This window comes from Sus scrofa, chromosome 10, assembly GCF_054392235.1.
Source record: "Sus scrofa isolate SSC_HxYL_T2T_F1_AM1 chromosome 10, Sscrofa_HxYL_maternal_Yorkshire_Landrace_v2.0, whole genome shotgun sequence".
Classification (NCBI taxonomy): domain Eukaryota; kingdom Metazoa; phylum Chordata; class Mammalia; order Artiodactyla; family Suidae; genus Sus; species Sus scrofa.
In genome coordinates, this window is record NC_139392.1 from 11,998,404 (window position 1) to 12,020,571 (window position 22,168).

The window sequence follows — 22,168 nt, forward strand, 5'->3', positions numbered from 1 at the left end:
TGCAACCACAGGTCATGGCAATGCCAGATCCTTAACCCACTGAGCAGGGCCAGGGATTGAACACGCATCCTCATGGATACTAGTCAGGTTCGCTTCCACTGACCCACGACTTGTTCTGTCTTCACCAGCCTCGTTAGTCAGGCTTACATCACATCTTGTGTGTCTTGACAAACTGTCCCAGCCAGGCCATCACCTACTCAGACCACGTTAAGGGACATCAGCCAAAGGGATGTTTAAATGAGAGCCCTGTCATTTCAGCTCAACTGATACTGCTGCCAAATGTACATGTATTTACATCTATTTCTCACACACAACACACACACACACACACACACACACACACACACACACACACACACACATGCTTCTGTTGAAAGCATCCCTGAGAAAAACAGAAAAGTCCCTCATCCAGGAGCATATTGGCCTCTACTTGCCTTGGGTTAGACAAGCTGATGGTAATTTGGGAAAATCAATGCAAATGCATTCAGTTTAACAAAATTAATATGTATTTTTCTATAAACAAACTCAGCAGAATTCTCAGCGGGCACATATTTCCACATCAGAATTTTAAATTAAGTATGAATCCTGACTTTCAGAATCTGGGTGACTCCAAATCCGAAGACCGTGTGTGAGAATGGATCCCATTGTCTCCTCTGGGCCATAACAATAAAAAGAAGGTAGGGAACTCCCTGTCCCCTGGCAGGGCTTGAGAATGGACTGTTGTGGTGAATAAAGACACAGATGGCCAATTTTCAAATCGCAGTGTTCAAAGAATATGTGGAAATGGGTTAACACTAGAAGTACCATGAACTTATTTTAAACCACATTCGATGATTTCAGTCACTTACGAGACAGAGTGAGTGATTATTAAGTGATCTAATTACTGCAGAATACTAAATATATATATATATTACTAAATATATTAAAGTAGAGGGGACAATTTTGTGTCCAAAACCCAGACAATCTGTTGGAGAGGCAAGATTTTTTTGCGCGTGTGCGGTTTTTAGGCCCGCACCTGCAGCGTATGGAGGTTCCCAGGCTAGGGGTCCAATCGGAGCTGTAGCTGCCGCCGACACCACAGCCACAGCAACACCAGATCTGAGTCGCCTCTGCAACCTACACCCCAGCTCACGGCAACGCCAGGTCCCCAATGCACTGAGAGAGGTCAGGGATGGAACCTGTGTCCTTATGGGTCCTACTCGGGTAGGTTGACCACTGAGCCACAACGGGAACTCCCAAGATTTTCATGCCTCTCACTAGAGAACAAAGCAAGGGCCTCGGGGGCCTGAGAATTAACCTCTAGAAAAATCGATTCTGCGCTATCAGATCGGCAGCGGCAGTTGCAGCTCATTGAAGGAAAGGCTGACAAACAACCACATTTTCACGTTGTGATTTTTTCACGTCTCTCTTTCTCTTGGCCGATCAGCCGCTATAAATCCCAGGTACGACGAGCCTCGCAGACATCACAGCCAAAGGGAAGTTGAATTCCGCCCTTCGGCGAAGTCTGAGTGTGCCTGACACGCCCAGTCTCATTGGGATACTCGGATACTCGCACACACACACGTTACTACAAAGCCATCTGTCTTTCCAGCTGGACTCCTGAACTCTCTTTTTATTAAGAATGATGTCATGCACTACTCCTTAGCTCACTCTTAAAATTTTTTTTTTCACATTTCTTTCCCTCTAGAAGCATCTATCCATAAAAGCCAGTCTACAGACCCCAGTCATTTGAAGGTCATCCAGTAGGTTCCACAGACAGGAGGGAGACGAGCAGAGGGGTGGGCAGGGGCCGCTGGCCCAGGTGGTCCCAACCAGAGCTCTCATTTACAAAGCCCTTCAGCGGGAAGACGCTCTGGTAAACCCGGAACCAGCAGCTCATTTCATCCTCCCATCAAGCCCAAGGGCTAGATTTGGTTATATCCCTTTAGTGATTGGGAAGCTGGCGCTTGAGTGGTCGAGGAACTGACCCTGCAGTGGCTCCCGTGGTCTTTGCTTTTGCTGAACTGTCAACCCTTTAAGGACAGAGCACCTACTCCATCATCATCCCCCCAGGTCCTAGGATGCTGCTCTGTGCACGGGAGACGTTAAATAAACTTTGCCGAACTGAACGTCACGGTTCCTTCTGCTTATGCAACAAGTTTGCATGGAAAACAATTGGCTGTCACCAAAGCACAGCTTGATTTTTGTCCCCACTGGCCTCTTCAAGCCCAGCGGTGACCAGGTCCTTGCTCTGTCCTCACATGAAACCTTGATCAGACCCCAGGGCTTTTCTAAGCTCTCCTAGATGCTGTAAAATCATGAGTCAACCATCACTCAAGACCAGTCCAGACAGAGACTATACTGGAAATGCCCCACAGTGGGAATCTTGCCCCCCCCCCACCCAGTCCCCAGCCCCCAGCCCAGGACCCCTCTGTCTCTTGACGCTGGTGCTCCCCCGGAGACCCCGGCCATGGTGCAGCCTGCCTCTCCTCTTGGGAGAGTCAAGTTCAGAGCAAAGTACCTCAGGCTAAGGAAGCAGTCTGGGTAGCAGGAGGGAAAGTTAGGCCACCTTAAAGAGTTTCAGGGAGTTCCCCCTGTGGCGCAGCAGGTTAATGATCCCGCTTGTCTCTGTTGGAGGTGCCGGTGAGACTCCTGGACCAGAACAGTGGGTTAAGGATCCGGCGTTGCTGCAGCTGTAGCGGAGGTCCCAGTTCCAGCTCAGATTCGATATTCCCTGATCCGGGAATATCCATATGCCACGGGGGTGGCCGAAAAAGAAAAAAAGAAAGAAAGAAAAAATAAAAGCTTCAAATTATGTAAACTGCCATTCACAGAGAGTCAGTGAAAGGCCAGGAAGTGACACTGTGAGATTCGCATCTTCTCCTCCAGAGACAGAATAGTGGGAATGAAGTAAGGGAACCTGAAGAGAGTGAAGCTAGAGCCTCTGTGTTCAGGTGTAAGGGCTCGGTAAGCGACACTTTTCCAAACTGTCCAATCAAATGCCCATTTTGGGGGTGGGGGGTCCCCGTTCATTTAGCTCTACGAATGCTAGAATCTGCAGAACAGATTCAACTGGTCAGGACTAAATTAAGACCGTCTCTGAATTGGTTAAACCAGCAATTTTGCCTTTGTTGAGATTATTCCCCAGTGTTGTATGTGAATCTCTTGAAGGCATCAACACACAGCCCAGAAAGAGAACCCTTTAATGAGTTTAGATCTTGGCAAATCCTTTCTTTGCTGTTCTCAATACGGTGAAAAAAGAATTTTTAATTACTTGCTTACTACAGTACCTCCGCTTTATATTAGTATAAAGATTTGGTCCAGGAAGTTCACCCTGGCTTGCATTTATTTCATCACCTTCCATAGGAACTGATTTAGGGAATCATTTTATTCAGTGGTAGACATGACAAGACGTGCACAGGCCAGAAAATTCAAACCCCATCCATCAACAAGCAGTTGGTTTACAGGATGCAAATGTCTTAGCAGGCATCTCCCTGGAAATTATTTTCCCCTCTCCACTTTAAACTAGCCCTTTGGAGATTTACAACTTTAAAATCAGAAGTTTCCTTTTACCAAAGGTCAGCCCTGGAAAAAGCACTCCCTACCCTGCAGAGCAACCTCCCTTTCGGGATTCTCAAGCTGAAGTTGATTTCCTGAATTTACCAAATGCTTTTTCTCATTACTGTTTTATGTCCTTTAATTGAGAACATTCTCTCTTTCCAAAGGCGTAACTGTTCCCAACAAGATCCCACTGCTTCTCCACGAGACGCGCGCCAGGAAAATCACTGCTATATGTTTCAGTCCTCGCTGATTTCTGCCAGCTGAAGGAACTGCCCCAACATCATCCCCTCTCTCAATCAAGTTTTATTTATTTCCCAATGTATCACAGGAACTAACAGAGAATAACCTGCCGACTCCCTTGAAGCAAGAGGCGTGCAAGCCAAAGTTTTAAATTACCGTTCTTCTTTGTGTTATAAGGCATCTCCGCAATTACGCCTCTGTCCTCACCTACCCAATTAAAAAAACTGACTTCAAGCCAAGGGTTAGAGGTGGGGGTGGAGGAGTCGGGGAGGAAAGCGTTGTAAAAAACACCAAAAACCAAAGCAGTCAATCTGAAGACAGAAGAACATGTCTGCTGTTGGAATCATTGCAACAACTCTTATTATCTCTGTAGATCTGTGTAGCACACGCACCAGGCTTAGAAAAGGAAAGAAAAGCTCAGAGAATTAAAATGACCTACCCCCAGTCACGTAATTCGAAAATACCACATTATGGATCTAGAGTCTTCTCGTCTCGGGACGGCTGGCCCCGCACCCCAAGTCTCCCCAGTATGTCCATCATATCAGAAGGAGTGAAACGTTCTCGTAAGATCTGATTGGAGCCATAGATACATGACAAGATACGGCCTTTAATAATTAGTGCTATTAAACTACTGTATATAAAATACATAAGTAACAGAGACCTACTGTACAGCACAGGGAAACGCACTCAATATTCTCTAGGAACCTACATGGGAGTAGAATCTGAAAAGGAGTGGATATTTGTGTATGTAGAGCAAATCACGTTGCTGTTCACCTGAAACTAACACAACTTTGTATGTCAACAACACTTCAATAAAATTAAAAAAAAATAATTAGTGCCATTAAATTATATAAACTCCAGATTTATAAAAAACCATCTCAGCCATTATACATGATACTATGTACTTTACTACTTCCCAAATAAGTTCTTCCTGAACTGAAATGTAGTCCTTCTGTAGCACAATTTCTACATTCAAAAAAGCTCAAATAAACAAGCTAACTTTACAACTAAAACAGCTCGAGAGAGGAAAACAGATAAGACCTAAAGTTAGTGAAGGAAAGAAATCATACAGATCAGAGCAGAAATCAGTGAAATAAAAACGAAAAAAACCATAGAAAAGATCAATGAAACGAAAAGCTGGTTCTTTGAAAAAAGCAACAAAATTGATAAAGCCTTACCCAGACTTATCGAGAAAAAAAGAGAGAGGACGCAAGTTGATGTCTGTATTTAGATAATTTTACTAATATCCTATTATCAAACGTCGAAGTTCAAATTCCTTGGTGGTTACCAAAACCTTCATCTTGAAACAGGGACATTTGGCTCTGAACCCCTATGGGTTCTTCCAGTGCTCTAAGCTGGAGAAGGTCAGGGCCAGTCAGAGGACAGGTTTAAGCAATCTGCTTTATTACTGCTGACGCTTAAAGATAAGTCTCTTCTGTCTACTTTTGGTATATTTGAAATTTTACCATAATAAAAAGTTAGTCTTTCCCTCCCCCCCCCCCTTTTAAGGCTGAACCTGTGGCAGATGGAAATTATCAGGCTAGGGATCAAATCAGAGCTTCAGCTGCCAGCCAATGCCACAGCTACAGCAACACCAGATCCCAGCCGCATCTGCAACCTACACCACTGCTAGAAGCAACGATGAATTCTTAACCCACTGAGCGAGGCCAGAGATAGAACCCGAATCTTCATGGACTCTATGCCGGGTTCTTAACCCACTGAGCCACAATGGAAACTCCATAAAAAGTACTACACACTAATAGCATATATTTTCCAAATTTAAGGCTTCATGTAGCACCTTTCTAATTTGGGCCATTTCTTCAGTATTATTTTTAAAATATCATATATTCACACATAATATTTTTCTTTGTTTTAACTTTAAACTGATCATCTGTCTAACAGGACTTGTGTTAATAATAATACACATGAAATCACAGGCTTAATATGCTAGTGATAGCATCTTCTAATATACATTAAAATCAATATATAACTAATTGTATATTTTATATCTAATTATATCTAATTATCTAATTAATATACATTAAAGTCAATATATAACTATCAAATATCAAATATATATCAAATTATATCAAATCAAAATATAAATATATATAAATATATCTATATATAAATGTATATCAAATTATAGCAAATCAAGATATAAATATATAATATATATGATTGCATATTTATATGACTATATAATAATTATATAATTAATATACATTAAAAGCAATATACAACTATCAAAATAAAAATATTTCTACATGTGCCATCTACAAACAATCATTCATGCCAACAAACGTACATACAGATCCTACTTCGGGAAAAACCAACAGGAGAAAACCTATGGAGATTTGGCTTTATCAAGAAAAACAAATCATTCAGTTACACTGAAACAAAAGCAATGTTGAAGAAAAGAATAAATATAGCCTTTGTAAAGTTTGAATGAAGCCAAACTGAGAAAGACTTTGAATGCCAAGCTAAAGAGCTTGGGTATTCACTGGGGAAATTCCACTACTGAAGAAATGGAATTATCAGTCAAAGAAAGGCAATGATCAGAGCTGAACTTTGGGAAAGCTAATCCAACTGCAATGCGTAATTATTCATTACATTTCTGGTCTCCCCCATCCCCTAAGCCTCTTCTTTCACAGTTTCCCCAACCGGGTAAATGATATTCTCCCTGTCATTCAGGCTAACTCGTGGCACATTTTTTCCCCCAATCCATCCATCAACAAATCATTGTGGTCAGTCATTTCTCACTATTTCCACAGCTATCCTTCGTCAAAGCCTCGTTGGTCTCTTTCTTGAATTACTTAAATCACTTTCTAAGGGCTTCCTGCTCCCATCTCATCCCCTCCACCTTCTCTTCTCCACAAAGCAAAGAAGAATCGCTTTTTGCACTAAAGTCTTTAGCATGTATTTTGTAAGAACATCATGCTCTTACCTAACTACAGTGTCATTATCAAGACACAGTACTATTACCCTGTCCACAGTCTGTATTCACATTGTATCAACTGTCCCCTTAAAGTCCTTTAGTAGCTGTTTGTGCCTTTCCTGTGCCGGATTGACTCTTACATCACACGCTGCGTTCGGTTTTCATGCTGCCTCACTTCCTTTAACCTGAAACAATGCCCGTGCCTTGTGTATGTCTCACCACCAAGCCGTTTGTGAAAAACATAAGCCCCTTTGTTTGGAGAAGTCCTCTGAATTTGAGTTTGGCTGATATTTCCCCAGCATTTGCTTGCATCTTGGTGGCAGGAGAAGCACTGAAAGTGATGTGGTGCCAGGAAAATGCATCAATTCCAGGAGCCTGTGACAGTGGTTTGTCCAGTCTGGGTGACATTAACGTTGATCCCTCACAGACGTCTGCCAGGTTTCTTCACCATTTCTTCACTCACTTTGTAGGCAAATACTTTGAAACTAGCTAACCACACTGTTCCTCGTGAAACTTTCAATCCCTAGTTTCAGGATCCACTGCTGATTCTGTCATTATTCCTCCTTCATTTATTAGTTGGCAATTAGAAGGTAAGGAAGAGCTTTCCAATGTTCCCAATTAATGTATTTATTCATTCATTTATTCACACGAGTACAAGTTCTTAAATCTTAACTGAATTTGTTGGCTTATGATCAAATTTAGATGCTCGAATTGGCCCATATTTGGCCAGAGGGAGTCTTTTCAAGCTAATTGTTGTTTCCTAAAAAAAAAAAAAAAACACACAGAAACACACACACACACTTCTGGAGTTCCCACTGTGGCTCAGTGTGTTATGAACCTGACTAGTATCTATGAGGATGCAGGTTCCATCCCTAGCCTCGCTCAGTGGGTTAAGGATCCAGGGTTGCTGTGAATTGAGACGTAGGTCACAGATGCGACTCAGATCTGTTGTTGCTGTGACTGTGGTGTAGCAGCAGCTGCAGCTCCGATTCAACCCCTAGACTGGGAACTTCCTCAGGTGTGGCTGTAAAAAGAAAAAGAAAAAGAAAAAAAAAGAAAAGGAAAGAAAGAATAAGCTATGGATATACACAATGACATGGATTAATCTCACAGACATAAAAAAAAAAAAACCCTACATTACATAATTTAATTTCCCTGTAATTCAATCTCCTTTCCTATAAAACGGAGAAGGTAATACCTGTACTACAGGGCTATTTTGAGGGTCAAATAAGAGAAAGTGAGAGTTCTTTCAAAACTTTTTAAGTGATACACAGACATACAGCTTTAGTCCTATTGGTGCTGCTCTAGCATTATCCTCTAAGTTCCTTTTGCATTCTAAAATCACGGCTCTGAAGACTCAAAATGAATTAATAACTACTATTTGTGATACTTCCATGACCCTTCCACAGACTTTTATCAATTCTTCCTTGAAATGGGATCTCAGAATAAATAAACCAAAATCAGCCTCAACAGCCACCTCTGCCTTAATGAAAAAATGGTCTGTGTGTCAGATCTGCTTGGAGTCCCTTGAAGCCATGTAAGTCCCAAACTGTCCACCAGGGGGCAAGATGTTTAAAAGTTACACCTCGTAGAAGGAAGAGCACATGAAATATAAACATTTGGGAAACTCCATAAGCCTCAGGTGCAGCCCTAAAAAGACAAAAAAAAAAAAAAAAAAAAAAAAAAGATATACACCCAACTAAGTGTTAGAATTTGAGTGTGGGAATATTCTGAATGTATTGTCTTTAAAGGCATTGAAACTTGTCAATTGTTTTTCATACTTGCAGAGCTTAAGGTCCCCAGTCAGTATTCCTGCTTTTAAATTTTAGGGAGTGATAGATAATGTTCCTATAGTGGTGGTTTCACAGGTGTGGGACTTGTCAAAACCCATCAAATCGTGCCCTTTAAATATGTGCCATTTATTTTTTGCCACTCAAATCTCTATACAGGAGTTTTTGGAGGACTCTGTTGTTCACAAGGTTATGAGACCTTCTCAGAGTCATATGGTTAGTAAATCTGTGAAAGAACTAGAAAAATCACTCGATATGTAGTAGATGTTCAATCAGTGTTTGCTGTTCCTGTCACTGTGATTCGACAATGTTGGGTTTCAATCACAGATTTTTTTTTTTTTTTTAAATGGCTGCACCTGCAGCATATGGAAGTTTCCGGGCCAGGAACTGAATCTGAGCCACAGCTGCGACCTGTGCTGCTGCTGTGGTGATGCCGTATCCCTAACCTACTGTGCTGGGCCAGGGATCAAACCTATTCCTTCACAGAGACCCAAGCCACTGCACTCAGATTCTTAATCCACTGAGCCGCAGTGGGAACTCCTCTTTTAAATTTTTTAAGTTGAAGTATAGTTGATGTACATATATATGAATGACAGGGTCACTATGCTGCACAGCAGAAATTGGCACAACATTGTAAATCAACTTTAAAAAAAAAAAACAAGGCTTAATTCAGATCACACAAAATTCATACTCAGATGGTTTTTAATTCTTATTTGGAGGTAATGTGTACTTTTTCTCTCTACTTTCAGAAGCAGACCAAAAAGATTCATGCTAATAAATAATGCATGGTTAATTTTTCTAATTACATTCTTTCAGGATAGTGATGGAATTGGAAGAAATAATATTGAGGGGTGAGGAGGGTGTGGAAGAAAGAAATGATGAGGAAAAAGCTAAGTATGTAAGTTCAGTTTGAGACAAAATCACATTTTTTTAATTTTTATTTATTTTTTTATTTTTTTGTCTTTTTAGGGCTGCACCCGAAGATATGGAAGTTCTCAGGCTAGGGGTAGAGTCAGAGCTGTAGCTGCTGGCCTACACCACAGCCACAGCAACACTAGATCCTTAACCCATCGAGTGAGGCCAGGGATCGAACCTGCGTCCTCATGGATACTAGTCAGATTTGTTTCTGCTGAGCCACAACAGGAACTCCCAAAATCATGTCTTTTAATAACTGTGAGAAGACACACTAATCACTGCGTTACATTCCACATCCCTGAGATTCTAATTTTACAACTACATAAGTGTTTGAAAGTTAGGTAGTTTGGGGCTTTGTGGAATCAAAGGGAATATATATTTGAGGGGCTTTTTTATATTTTGTTTTTTAATTTCAAAGCATTAGAAATAAAAATCTTCCTAAAATAATAATTACAATAAACGTAGAAATCTTCAGTAGACTTCTTAACAACAAATGCTATCCTAAAATATTTTTAAAAGTCCCCTGTATTCGGCTTTCTATGCAACAAGGATAAATAAATATTATGATTTACGAGGTACTTAAGAGAATATGATTTGACTCAGATCTTTGAGATCCTTTGTCAAGATATCAACTCTATCTTTTAAATCAGTGCAGAATTTAGTCCTTTAAACAAAATTAACTTGGATTGCGGATGAGTCTTAAGCAATGTATATTCTTCCCTGTGGGGGCAATTTTTGTAGAAAAATAAATCCACATTTTCTATTTCCTATCCATTTTCAAATGCTAGACACAAGTTTTAATCTATGCAAGAGTCCAAAATGCAGGACAGGTGCGCGTTCTTTCTGTAAGCGCAATAACAGACACATCCCAAGATAGATGGCAGGTGAGGGCTAGGAGTATGGAAGAGCCTGAGAAATCCTTCTTCCCTCCAGAACAGTGATGATGGGGGAGGAAATCAAGGCACACAGCTCAAAGTACGTGATCTGGGGAGGGAGTCCCCATTCCCGCCTTTAATGTCCCCAAACATCAGCGCTGTGCTTTCTGCTCCGTGGCTGCTACTGTCCCCCAAAATCAACAAGGCTACGCCCAACACTCATGTACGGGTCTCAAAAAAGAAAAATATAGCCCCATTTCTTTCTCTTTTGTCCGGGAAAGGGGGATGTATTTGTTCATTTGTTTGTTTGGAATTTTCACAGTTCAACCGAGAAATGAACCTGGACAGGTTACTGTAATTGAAGCTACCAAGCAGCCCGTATTTTCATTTTAGCATTCAGCAAAAGTAAATCAGAATTTTCTTCCCCTTGCTTCCAGGCAACCTCAGAAGCCACCCCTCTGACCACAGGAAGGCTTCCATCCTGCATCCTTTCCACTGGTCCTACATCCTACAGCCATGCATTCCTTTCCGCGGGTCCCCCACGGCCACAAGGAGGCTCCCAGGAAATGGAAAGCTCCCCTCCACTGACGTGGGCCTTGGGAGATGAGCCACAGAAAACAGTGGTCTCAGGAACAGAGGCTGGGTTTGCAGGCTGCGTTCCTCCAGTTGCCAGCAACTCTGAATGCCTGGGCACTCAGGACACCCCTCTTCAGATCGGCTCAGCTGCACACAGTTTTGTTTTGTTTTTTAGGACACTGTTTGTTTACAGGTGGCTCTTTGAAAATACTTGAGGGTCATCAGACAAAAGGAAAAAGACAAGAATTATGTCCCGTTTCTCTGTCCCTTCTCCCTCAGTATCCCAGGCTTAACTCTTCCTTCCCTGGAGAATGGCTTTGCAGGAGCATGTTAAGCTGAGTGAACGGACTGCCAGATTCTATTTCCTGGGTAATTCCAATTTAATGATTTTTATTCTTTCCATTATAGTTGATTTACAGTGTTCTATCAGTTTCTACGGTAGAGCAAAGTGACCCAGTCATATATATATACTATTTTTCTAACATTATCCTCCATCATGTTCCATCATAAGTGACTAGATATAGTTCCCTGTTCTATACAGCAGGATCTCATTGCTTATACATTCCAAATACAATAGTTTGCATCTATTAACCCCAAGCTCCCAATCCATCCCACTCCCTCCTCTACCCCTTGGCAACCACAGGTCTGTTCTCCACGTCCATGAGTTTCTTTTCATTTGTGCCATTTATTAGAGTCCAGGTATAAGTGATTGTCACATGGTACTTGTGTTTCTCTTTCTGATTTACTTCAATTAGTATGAGGGTCTCTAGTTCCATCCATATTGCTGCAAATGGCCTTATTTTGTCCTTTTTTAGGACTGTGTAGTATTTCATTGTGTGTATATACCACATCTTCTTCATCCATTCATTTGTCAATGGACAGTTAAGTTGTTTCCATGTCTTGGCTATTGTGAAGAGGGCTGCAAGGGACATATGGGTGCATATAGCTTTTTCAATGAAAGTTTTATCTGGATATATGCCTAAGAGTGGGACTGCTGGGTCATTTGGTAGTTCTATACTTGCTTTTCTGAGATACCTCCATACTGTTCTCCATAGTGGTTGTACCAATTTACATTCCTATCAACAGTGCAGGAGGGTTCCCTTTTCTCCACACCCTCTCCAGCTTTTGTTATTTGTGGACTTATTAATGATGGCCATTCTGACTGGTGTGAGGTGGTATCTCATAGTAGTTTTGATTTGCATTTCTCTAACAATCAGGGATGTGGAGCACTTTTTCATGTGCTTGTTGGCCATCTGTGTTATCTTCTTTGGAGAAGTGTCTTTTCAGGTCTGTTGCCCATTTTTCAGCTGGGTTGTTGGTTTTTTTGCTATTGAGTTGTTTGTATATTTTAGAGATTAAGCCCTTGTCTGTTGCATCATTTGAAATTATTTTCTCTCATTCTATAGGTTGTCTTTTTGGTTTTGGTTTTGGTTTTTATGGTTTCCTTTGATGTGCAAAGGCTTGTCAGTTTGATTAGGTCCCACTGGTTTATTTTTGCTTTTATCTCTGTTGCTTTGGTGGACTGACCTGAGAAAACATATGTAAAGTTGGTATCAGAGAATGTTTTGCCTATGTTCTCTTCTAGGAGTTTAATGGTGTCTTGTCTTACATTTAAGTCTTTAAGCCATTTTGAGTTTATTTTTGTGCATGGTGTGAGGTGCATGGTATTTTTGTTCATTTTGTTCCAGTGTCATTGATTTACATGTGGCTGTCCAGGTTTCCCAGCACCACTTGCTAAAAACCGTCTTTTTCCCATTTTATATTCTTGCCTCCTTTGTCAAAGATTAATTGACCGTAGGTGTCTGGGTTTATTTCTGGGTTCTTTATTCTGTTCCATTGGTCTGTCTGTCTGTTTCAGTACCAGTACCACACTGTCTTGATGACTGTGGCTTTGTCATATTGCCTGAAGTCTGGGAGTGTTATGCCTCCTGCTTGGTTTTTGTTCCTCAGGCAATTCTGGGCCTTTTTTGGTTCCATATACATTTTTGGATTGTTGGTTGTAGTTCTGTGGAAAATGTCATGCGTAACTTGATAGGGATTGTGTTGAATCTGTGGACTGCTCAATTCAACACCTTTTTAACGGGACTCTTATCGCGCTGGAATCTCACATTCGAGGTCACCGAGTCTGACTGTGATTATCCCCAGTATTTGCTTTGGCAAAGCCTTGGTTGTGAGGTTCACTTAGTAATGTATCATCAAAGGAGTTGTGTGTTTATTTATTTATTTAATCAAGCAAAGCTGGCTTCACGCTTCACAGTAAAGATCATAAGCCCTGTCATATCCACGAAGGCTGGACCCGGGGTTCGGATATCTCTGCGTCACCCCCACACACCCCACTACCGCCTCCAGGACACAGCACAGTATTTTTCAGAGTCAGGTACTCAGTTAATGAGAGATTGAATCAATGCGTCTCTGTTTATAATGAAAAGGAACAATTCATATCATATCGTCATCGTAGTTGTTTAATAAGCAGATAAAAGTCCAGAGTAAATCTGTGTCCTACAGGTGGGCTGGTGCAGGTTACCTGGAACGCTGCCTTAAGAGGGTTTTTTGTTTGGTTTTGGCGTTTTGTGTGGTTTTTTGTTTTTTGGTTTTGGTTTTGGTTTTTGCTTTTTTTTTTTAGGGCTGTACCTGCAGCATATGGAAGTTCCCTGGCTAGGGGTCGAATCAGAGCTATAGCTGCCGGCGTCCACCACAGCCACAGCAACGCAGGATCCGAGCCGCATCTAGTATGTACACCACAGCTCATGGAAACGCTGGATCCTTAACCCACTGAGCGAGGTCAGGGATCAAACCTGCATCCTCATGGATACCAATCGGGCTCTTAACCCATTGAGCCACAGTGGGAACTCCCTATCATAATGCTTCTTATAAAAATGATAGGAAGTTGTTTTCTAATATGGCATTAAATTATTTTTTTCTCTGACTTATGTAGAAATAGAAAATAAGGAACTTGCAAGGCAGCCGTCACTGCTGTTAATCAAGCACCTTCGAATATGACACAGATTTATTACGCATAGCGAGATTTCTTCCACGATGAGTTGTAGCCAGTTCTTAAAGGAATTTGCTAGACTCTGATCCTTGAGACTTTTCTATTAGTCTATAGTTGATTTACTATATTGTATAAATATTACAGCAAAGTGATTCAGTTATACCATATGTTTTTTACAATTTTTTACAATTGTTTTTTACAATTATAGGATATTACAAAGTATTGAGTATAGCTCTCTGTGCTGTGTAGTAAAGCTTGTAGTTTACCTATTTTATATATAGTAGCGGGTATCTGTTAATTCCATACTCCTAATTTATCCCTAATTTATTCCATGCTCCTAATTAATCCCATACTCTTAATTTATCTCACAGGATAACTTAGGAGTATGGATTTTAACTCCTGATAAATGCAATGATGAAGATGTCCCAGTTATACCAAAATGAAATAAAAATCCTAAATCCGGTATAAACCGAGTTTCCTGATTTAAAGCAAAGACATAAGTGAATTTAAGCTCTTGGTTTTTATCAAGATCATTCTCTCTCTGGCCCTGTCTTCTTGCCCAGCTACAGTTAAAAGGTTTCTGGGTTTCTGATTTTGTTAAAACCAGGAAAGCTTGAGGTATGGAAGAAAAATAAAAGCCAACAAAACACAATTACATGGAAAAAGGGGGGGGGGTTCCCCGTCGTGGCTCAGTGGTTAACAAACCCAACTAGCATCCATGAGGACGTGGGTTCGCTCCCTGGCCTTGATCAGTGGGTTAAGGATCCCAAGTTGCCGTGAGCTGTGGTGTAGGTCAGGACACAGCCCGGATCCTGTGTGGCTGTAGGGTAGGCCAGCAGTTGTAGCTCCAATTCGACCCCTAGCCTGGGAACCTCCATGTGCTGCAGGTGCAGCCCTCAAAAGAGAAAAGATAAAATAATAAAACAAGTCAATAATTAAAAAGTATCGGTATGAATTCTAAGGGCTGCAGAACATGAGGCAGCGCTTCCTCCCTGTCCTAAACCCCGCAAGGCCTGACAGTGCCGCATTTCAGAAGGCCAGCTGCTGGAGGCTAAGGGCTGAAATCTGGTCACGTTCGGGGCATTGGCGGTGTTGGGCTCTGGAAGCAGCCGTGTTTGCTCCGTGGAGGTTAATATTAAACCCGACGCTCTCAGGAGATGCCTTCTCTAATCTGCTTACGTCCACTTTATCTCAGAGAAAAAGGCAGCAGTTTGAAATGTGAAGGATAATGACTGCTGGAAATGACCGCACAAGCTGAAAGACTATCCAGACAGAGATAACCTCACCACTCGGCAGGTTCTTTATTTTTTTATGAGACTAGTGCCATTGTTATATAACTTTATTATTTTATGGTCCTTTGAACCCCAAGACCTCCCCCTCCCTTCTTACATGAACCCATTAAACCCTGCCAACATCACTGAATCGGTGGCAAGCTTTCTTTCTGTTTTTTTTTCATTGTGCACTTGTGATCGATTGGGCGAAACTGCTTATTCACCGGTGGTCACTGAGTTCACTGGGGAAATGGACTGGGTGGCAACTAAGTCATGTAATATCTAGAAATCTAGGAATGGCAGGCACCAGGAAAAAAAAAAAAAAGCCACTCCCTGTTAACTGGGTCAGGACTAGAGCAAGGCAAGAAAGGCATTGAGCGGGTGTCTGGTGGGGTCGGGGGGGATGTGCAGAACTTAAAGAGGAATCCAAAACTTAGAAATCAAGAGAGACACTATTTTGATGCGATTTTTAAAATTACACCAGAAATTAATGCAAAAAAAAAAAAAATCCATGGTAAGCACACCGTCGATAAGGTACACACAGAATTGAAGCCTACACTTAACAATTCAGCCCCATCTCGCCCTAACCCTGGCGTTTCTGTACTGACTCAGTGACCCCAGAAATTCCACACTTCAGGAGCCCCCCTTTTTACAGCACTATCTACAATTAAAAAGCAAATCTCCCAGAGGGAGCCGCATATTAAATCTCAGCAAATATGTCCTACTGTTAATTAGTCTACTGCAATGCCTTCCAAAAAACAGACGGGGGAGGCTGGAAAGAAAACCAAACACAACCACTGTTGGGTCCTCAGCAGACGGTAAGTGGGACAGCAGTGAGTGAAAGGCAATTCTGCTGCTGATAGTCCAAGACTAAAGCCAACAGGAGCAGTTTTTGACTTGAGGTTTAGATCTCGTTTGTTGTGTATTCTAGATCCTGGACATCAGGGGGCGCTGCAAAGCCATAGACGAAGGCTCGGAGTTCATTTCTACTTGCAAAATTCGCCAGGATCTGCTGCAGCCCAGAGGAGAAAAGAAAAAATTTTTCTCAACAGACACATCCGGCATTGATAGATTGTGCAGCTACTGTGCGTTATCTAACTACAGGGGATTTGTAAAAACTCCTTCAATTCAAGAAGACCTGTAGAAACTTTCTTTGGGCCGCAGAGTAAATACTATGCAAAGCTAGAATAAAAATATTGGATAATAACAATAATAAAGCTATGAATTTTCTCCATCACAGCCATCATTTGCAAACAATGTAGTGTTAAGATTAGATTCAGTATGTTATGTAAATCTGAACTCCCTTAAAATTTTAAAAGTGCTTATTTTTAGTTAGATACTCAATAGACTTCCTTAACCAACAGTAGATAGTATCTCTGGCCGCCGATGCCAAAAATGTACAACAAATAAGAAATTCGTCAAAACAGCTTCAGCGAGATTCCCCCTCTACTTCTAGATACATATTCTCCCTCCAAACAAAGTGATTGTTTATTTTATTTATTTTTGACTAAGTCCAATAAAACAAGTCTATATTTTAAAATATCAAATAACCTCTTCATTGCATCTGTGGGGATTTTTCTCCTTTTCAAAGTGTCTAGAGATGAAAGAACAAGGGATTCACTTCTCAGCCTTTTCTCTTTTCATTTTGCCCAGTCCTACCCCCCACCACCACCCCAAACCAAACGCAAATGTACAAAGAATATATAAAATGTAGATATTTGAAAACCAAAGACTAATTTTAAAGCTGTGATGCTTAAATGGAAGGGGGGGGCATTTTCCTGGAAGAGCTTAAAATGGTTAAATCAGCGCTGGGAAGCTCATGGACTGTCTCTGCAGTGAGAGAAATGGGTAGAAGCAGTTAATCCCAAGAGGAATACAATCCACAGTGGTAATGAAGAAAGCAGAGAACTTAACCTGCACATTTATAATCTTATAAAACTAACCTTTAGACACAGTGTGGTGTGTGCATAAAATAAGGCTTCACATCAGAAAGTTGCAAAATATGAGCACAAGTTCAGAGGAAAAAGAGTCAGTTTCTTCCGTAGTGAGAGAAATTAACTTCCGTGTCTATGTTTTCTCTCTAGTTGGCTTAAGGAATTGGAGGCAAAATGTGTGCATAATATACAGTTTTCCCTGGGTTATAAGTTGTGTGAACCTCAGCTAATGAAAATGAAAATAAGGTACTTAACAAAATATTAACAAGTGTAATACTCTAAGAGGTAAACTGGTTTAAGCATAGGTTATCAAACTTTCAGAAAAATAATTTCTTAGAAAATAATTTCATGGGAGCAGGAGAGACATCATTAAATTTAAAATTTGAGAAAAACTTAAACAGTTTTTAATGTTGATTACTGAATCACCTCTTCTGCTTTCCTTATTCTAGAAACTTCACTGGTCTCATATTGCTGCATACTACACTTTATCCATATCAGAAAAATTACTAAACTCTAATGCTTTTATCCAAATGTTTTTCTCTTTGTTTTTACACTATGTGTTGATAAACATGAAGGAATTTCTGAACAAATTCGAGCTCTATGTAGATGCATAAAATATAGCCTATTCCTTTGAGCATCAACCTTAGAAATCCTGATTTGGCTTTGAATAAATTTCTTGACAAACCTGTAAAATGAGAAGCTGACCCTCAGTTCACACACAGGACTAACTTCCAGCCTGAGCTTTAGAGATCTACAATCCCTGTGTGGGTGATTTCATTACACGGTAGGCTCTTCGAAATTATCATCTGCATCAATCTTTCCCAGAATTTTTTCTCTACATTTTACTTACAAGGTTCTAGTGCCATTATTTAAAAAAAAAAAAAATCCATTCACTACATGCTGGAGTTTGAAAAATTAGCATTTGATATTAGAGAGTCTTTTTTTTCCTTTACAGTTTAAAAAAGATTAAGTCCTTGTGAGTGGATCAATTAATATACTAAGGCATCAGATTACAAACTTGTCATCATAACTGTTACAAACAAAACTGTAATCAGACCAGAAAGATTATTTATTTACGAAATTATCACATAACTCCAGATTCTTTTTCCAAAGAAAAGCAAAGGGAACAGTATTGAGGAGATATAAATGGGAATTGTACTTTAACCAGTGAGGTAAGCTGATGAGTCGTTCACAGTTCAAAATGTTGAGCTGTTTGATTATAATTAACTGTAAAATCATTTTTCTTCCACCAGGACTTTTTCAAAACAAAACCAAAGACAGCCCTGTTATTCAACTCAAAAACATTAAATGAGAAAAATGTCGAAAGTGCTCAAAAACTTTTTAGAGCTCCATCAAGTGTATAAATAAAAATTAAATATAAATACATTTCAGGAAAAAGATAAAACCTACACAGAGAATTACACTAAAAAGCAAATGGAAAGGTACTGATACCTTTATTTCATCAAGCCTATTATAACTGACCATTCCTGAATTAGAGGAGAATTACTTTTAAGGATTAAAAGTGTTTAGTTTTTAATCCATGCTAAACTATTCTAGATGACATCAGAGCTCTCATAGGCAATACTAAATTCTTAAGAAAATAATCAAAATATTTAGGAAGAAAATATTCAAATTCTTTGTTTCTAATCCATTTCATATATATATATGAAAAGCTATTGCACTCACAAATTTCATCTTCATGCTAGTTTGATGTAAGGTTACCATGGTGCAGGATATAAAAACTGATATTAAGATAATAAATATATGTGCACAAGTTATGTTATACTTTGTAACATTCTTATTATAACCAAGGGTGTGACCCACTCTACAGAGAAAAATCAATCAGTGACAAGCAAATTGAAAGTTTAGCAATCAAGCGAATGTGTCATTTTGAAAATATTTCAAATGTGAAACTAGTGTATCATATTTATCATTGTATATCAAAAATTGCCTTTTTATAATACTTGGCTTCCTGGCAACCTTGGATAAACTAAAGGTTTAAGAAATGAAATGAGATTATGGTCAGCCAAAGAAATTCAGAAGTAAAAAGCTCATTTGCCTAATGTAACACTCTTACAAGCCACTAATAGTATAATTATTTATTTTCCCTTTGCCACTGAATCAAAATGTTTGATTAGCGATTCACCCTGCCAATCAAAAGTAAATATCTAAATAGCATGACATTTATGTCAGTTCTTTTTTTTTTTTTTTTTTTTGTCTTTTTGCCATTTCTTGGGCTACTCCCTCAGGGCACATGGAGATTCCCGGGCTAGGGGTCTAATCAGAGCTGTAGCCACTGGCCTACACCAGAGCCACAGCAACTCGGGATCTGAGCCACATCTGCAACCTACACCACAGCTCACAGCAACACCAGATCCTTAACTCACTGAGCAAGGCCAGGGATCAAACCCGCAACCTCATGGTTCCTAGCCGGATTCATGAACCACTGAGCCACGACGGGAACTCCATATATCAGTTCTTTTATTTTGCAACAAATAAACAGATACAGTGAATTCATTTTTTCTAGTATAATAAAATGCATATCTTATTTATAATAGTTGCAATTTGGAGGTTTTTTTTAATGATATCTGCATCTTTACATTGCTGAGTGAATTAAATTATGTAACACAAACATTCGATTTGTCCAGGAACTAGTTAACGCTGGAAATTATCTATATTCTGAAGCAGTAGGAGACCTTCATACCCAGGATTTTGGTCTGTCACTTGAAGCCTTTCTGTAGTCTTTTTAGAATAAAACTAACAAATTTATTCCATCCACACCTGAAAATTCTTTTTAGCCATTGCTCTCTGCTTATCTTCGACAGAATTTCAAAAAGACATTAATCAAAAAATGCAGCCTCATCACTCATGCAGCAAAAAGTGAGGTGCATGAAATTTGTGTCCTTCGTATGCTTTTTTTTTGGGGGGGGAGATGTTGATTTCCTCTGTATCTAATATCAGTTTTTTATTTGACTTGTTACATGCATCTTTCTGTGTGTATTTATAGTATATAAAACTGCTAAAAGACACAGATAATAACCCCATATTTAAGTTGTAGAAAGCTGCAAGCAGTTTACTGGTACTATCATCTATGTTCTTTCTACCCCCTTGGGAATAAAGATGATTAGGAAGACTCAGCAATAAATGTTCTAACTTTTTTCCAAACAACAGTTTATGAGAGCAGAGTCTTCAGTTGATATTTGCAGATAAACAGTGTGTGGTATACTTGCTACCGACTTTTGAGAGGGAGGGGGAGAGGGGAGGGCTGGAGCCAGACTTCCTGGGTCCAGATCGTGGATTTAGCACTTCCTGGCTGGATGAATTTAGGCAAATTACTTCATTTTTCTACGCCCAGCTGTCCTCATCTGAGGAATGAATGGCAGGGGAATGAATGATAATGATAATGATTTGCTTCATTGAATCATGGAGGCACTGAGGGAATAAATGTGTTTCCATAGTGAACAGCTTAAGACAGGCTGTAACTGGCATTTTAAATGATTGCATGCTTTTCATGAATCTGCATTTAATCTCATCAGAGGGGTAGTTTTATTTTCCCAATTTTTCAAAGACTGAGCATAACTCTGCCTTTGTTATCATTTATCTTTCAGAACCTCGTGGCTGAAGGCAGCAACTGGGGGGTTCACCTTTTATTTCAGATCTTTCCCCTTTCCTTTGTAACTGGTTCACCTAGTTAATAAGTCTTTCTGTAAAAAATAACAAGTACGGAATCCCTTGTGCTTTTACATGTCTGTCAGCTGGACTGGAGATAAGATGACTAGCAATTTGTGATTTTAAAAAAATGCTTGATTCTAACATCCCATTAACAAATGTGGTTCTTGCTAAGGGGTGTGAATTTTTATGTTATCTTATTCATATGTTATAAAAAATTCCAGTTTAGGATTAGGGTTCTTCAAAGCATAAGATGTCTGTCAGTAAACTGTCAAAATGAAAAGTGTATTCCCCTGTCTAATAATATGCCAAAATTATGTTTATTTGAAAAGTCTCACATGGGAATGAAAGGTTCATTCATTTGTTCATTCAAAAAATATGTAGTGGTGATTTATTATTTGCTAGAATAAACTAGAATTCAAAGCAAGCCCTACGGGAGTGGTGAAAATTTATTATAGTATCTAGGAGCAATTTTGTGAACCCAGATTAAACCTCTTCTTTCTCTCCAAGGAGTTAACCTTCAAGTCTGCAAAAATAACCTTCAGTACAGCAAAAATTAATATAACATTGGAAATCAACAATACCCCAGTAAAATTTTAAAATTAAAAAAAACCCTTCGGTTTGTTTTCAACCCAATAAAGTTACCACAAGACTATAAAAGCAGCTATGGCTCCTGCACCAAAGAGTCTACCTTGCTAAAGAAGCCAAGAGTAGGAATATATACATAACAGGGTAAGAAAAATGTCCTGGTCAACTTCACACAGACTGCATCATCTAGCTGCTCAGGTTTGTTTTTGTTTTTTCCGAATAAAATATAGTTGATTTATAGTATTAAATTGGCTCCAGGTGTACAGCATAGTAATTCACTATTTTTATAAAATATACTTATTTAAAGTTATTACAAAATAACAGCTCTATGTCCCTGTGCTGTAAAAATCTCCTTGTTGCTTATTTATTTTACAGATAGCAGTTTGTACCTCTTAATCTCATACCCATACTGGTCTCTCCTCCCTTCTCTCTTCCCACTGGTAACCCTTAGTTTGTTCTCCGTAGCCGTGGGTCTGTTTGTGTTTTGTTATATACATTCATCTGTGTTATTTTTCTATTCCATGTGTAAGTGATAACAGAGTATTTGTATTTCTCTGTCTGACTTATTTCACTGAGCATAATACTCTCTAGGTCCATCCACATTGTTGCAAATGGCAGAAGTTCATTCTTTTTATGGCTGAGTAATATTCCATTGTGTGAGTGCATGTATATGTACCCATATGTTATACATATAATATCCATATATATTGTTCACAATATTCCAATGGTATATATACACACACACACATATATATCACATATTATATATAATATATCCTTATATTATATTCCAATGATATATATATATATATTTTATGTATATGTACCATTCTCTCTCTG